Here is a 3344-nt window from a genome sequence, read left to right as displayed (position 1 = left end):
ATATAAATATTTAAACTAATGAACCTCACCTTTAACAATTGCTTCAATAATAATACATATAAATTAATATAATATACCAACCATGCATGAACCATAACACGTGTCCGCGACCTGACTCGTCGTCTTTTATATATTCTAGCATTCCACTACCCGAAATAGTAACCAGAACCTTCTTCTACGCGGACAAACAAAGACCAACATATGTTACACAGGGATTAGGCGCTGGTCGTTTTCAAGGAGACACAAACAACCACTACGTATGTTTTTTAAGGTTTTAGTAATAAGACAGTGCTCTTTTTTGGATTCTATGTTATCGTTGAAAGTATGACTTCATCTTTATCTTTAATTAGTAGTCAGCATATAAGGAATGTTTAATTGTTAGACACTTGGGGACACGTGATTTGAGAGATACTATAACTAATAAAGTATAAATAAGATCTCATATCTGATTTCTATATGAAAAGGTAGTGCCGCATTCTCATTAATATCTTTTGCTGATGCTAGAGGGTATATAAAGGGGGTGTTTCAAGTTAAAAGAGCAATTTGTGTTGCACAAACTAGAGGCAAGATGATAAGTGCAAAAAGAGCGGTAATGGACGGCATGATGGGATGGAGAGCCGAGGAGGATGGTTGGAGGAAGGGACCTTGGACACCCACCGAGGATAAGTTGCTTATGGAATATGTTGCATTGCATGGAGAGGGAAGATGGAGCTCGATACATATTTGCTCAGGTACTATCAAGTTTTTCTAACACAATTTCTTATATATAGTGGCAGATGTAAGATTTCATATCCGTTGGAAAACTATTGGCTTCCAGCAACACTCACATCCGTTGGAAATCCCTCGGTAACAATCTGTTGAAAAACATGGAGTCGGTAATTTACCTGACTAATTGTTGTCGTGGTCAGATGGCCGTGGGAAATTTACCCGACTAACTGTTGTCATAAAATTTACCAAGGAATCGACGAAGCATATTCACGTCGGTCAAAGTGTCTTCGGTAGAAAATAAGATTGTGCGACCAAAGTCAACCTTTGGTAGCAATTAGTTCTACACCATATTGTCTATGGTCACAGAGCGCTTGTTTAGCTGCTATATTTTTGGGCGTTAATCTTGATTTTGCTTTCTTTTGTTAGGATTAAAGAGGAGTGGGAAGAGTTGCAGGTTACGGTGGGTGAACTACTTAAGACCGGGCCTTAAGAAAGGTCGATTATCGCCTCAAGAGGAAGGAATCATTATTGAACTTCATGCTTTATGGGGCAACAAGTAATTACTCATCTCTCCACTAGCTTTACTTACCTCACTTACGGTAGTTCATTTTCTAATATTTAAACTATCTCGATACATATTATACAGATGGTCTACGATAGCTAGTTACTTACCAGGAAGAACAGATAATGAAATAAAAAATTACTGGAGAACCCATTTTAAAAAGGAAACCTGTTGCAGAACGATAAAAAGCGAGAATATGAGGCTCCGCTTAGTTACAACCAAGACAAACAAGTTCAGCGAATAATGAACTATTGCACATCATCTGAATCAGAAGCGTACACACCACAATCGATAATGGAAGAAACCATTATCGTCACAGACAATACCGGCAAGCAGCTACAACAACAACAACAACAACAACAAAACCCGTGTATCATAGCTCAAGATGTTGCAAGTTGGTGGGACACCATATCAGAAGACAACGTATGGAATGATTTTATGTGGAAACTGGATCATGATTATCCAAACCAAGCTGTGATGCAACAATCAAAGTTCCATGTTTGACTAATAGCACATAAATTTCAAAATTTTAGACTATATATGTATGATTCAGATCATAGAGATAAATTTTCTTTTTTTTTTTTCCTATTGTTGTATAAAAGAAGACACTAATAAAAATAGATATTTAAGAAATCACTATATTAATTGTTCACCTCACTTCATTACACAAAATGATTATGAACTATTACTACAACAATGTATCTAACAACAAGAGTATGGCGGTCCAAGAGTGTATCCCAATCAGAGCTTCTATACCTGTTAAGAATCAAATAAAACACGACCGGTTAGTATCACCGTAGGAGGGGGTCTCCTACAATCAACCTCCGATGTAAGAATCAGTGATGTGATAAGATTAAAAGATTTTAGGAGTATAAAGAGAGAGTTTAGAGAGAACAAAGTGAAATTAGAATGAGAATGCCTTTGGTGAAATGTTTCTTTCATAAGCAGTCGGAAGCTTCCCTGGAGCTTCTTTAGGGGAAAATGTCAGCTCTTCTTTCTAGCTTATGCAAACTAGGCGTATGTCATTTTCGTATAAGCTTTGCTCGGTTTTTATTTGTCTTCTTGTTACTTTTACTTTATGGCAGGCACCAACTTTTTGTTAGCCATGACTTTTCATGACGTTACTTTAGCAGGAGCTTCCTGGTTAACTTAGAAACCTTGCTAGGCAAGTGTTAAGCTTCCCTATCTGGCAGCTTATGTTTGCTTCTTTCTAATTCATAAGCTTTCCTAGTTGGTAAGCTTATGTTTGCTGCTCCTTTATTCCTAAGCTTCTTTAGATTGTGAGTGGGTAGGGGTGCCCACGTCATCAGCCCCCTCCCCTCACCCAGTCAGAAGTATTTGGATTGTAATGACTAATGCTTGTGACTCAACTCTTTTTCTTTTCGAGATCTTTCCCCTGGGTGTTTAATACTTTTGGGCTCAGCGGCATGCCTCTTCGTAGACCAATGTATATACCCATTTTGATGTTTTGGACTTATTTATTGAAGTCCATGAGATGGAAAATGTTTCTAACATATGATCCGGAAGCTAGAAGCCTATGGCCCGAAGCTTCCGTTGTTAAAGCTTGGCTAGAAGTTAGGAGCTTATGGCGTCGACCTATCGTATGCTATATTATTTGTTTTGTGATTTCGTAATTGTATGATGTTTCCTTTATTTTGGAAGCTGGAAGCTCCTGGACCTAAGTCTCCGTGTCCTATTCTAAAGGTGAGAGCTTTGAGCTTCTTGTGATAACTTGTTAGGTGTTATTGTGATGCATCAATATGACGGCTGCTCCTTGTCTTGTCCAATTGATTTGACCTTTGTGTCAGGAGGTCATTATGCAGCTGACTTACATAGCTATGACTATGTTAATCCTGACCTCCCACCTGTCCATATACTTAGGTTTTTTAAATTCAAAAAGTCCCTTTATAACCCGCCTAAGCTGCTTAGATCAATCTCCTTCTTTTTCGCCTAATTGCAATCGGTTATAACGCCTCTATCTGGAAGTTTCTTCTTTGTTTCGTTTTCTTTTATATGATAAAAACTGTTTTTCTTCTTCATTATTCTGATTATGGGTTCAAAAGGAGACATGGCA

General features: G+C 37.8%; 1 pseudogene across 1 annotated transcript; it reads left to right on the top strand.

Annotated features, from left to right (window-relative positions):
- Positions 1-592: 592 nt before the first annotated feature.
- On the top strand, positions 593-1774 carry LOC143623518 (MYB-like transcription factor EOBI pseudogene; annotated as a pseudogene). The gene is made up of 3 exons (XR_013151909.1): positions 593-731; positions 1135-1264; positions 1355-1774. The product of XR_013151909.1 is annotated as an MYB-like transcription factor EOBI pseudogene (transcript).
- Positions 1775-3344: the final 1570 nt, after the last annotated feature.

The sequence above is a fragment of the Bidens hawaiensis genome, unplaced genomic scaffold (genome assembly GCF_021521415.1).
Source record: "Bidens hawaiensis isolate Kalapana, Puna unplaced genomic scaffold, B.hawaiensis_p1.1 tig00003488_1, whole genome shotgun sequence".
Taxonomy (NCBI): domain Eukaryota; kingdom Viridiplantae; phylum Streptophyta; class Magnoliopsida; order Asterales; family Asteraceae; genus Bidens; species Bidens hawaiensis.
The sequence above is the reverse complement of the archived record's forward strand: the minus strand, read 5'-3'. Positions and strand labels throughout refer to the sequence as shown.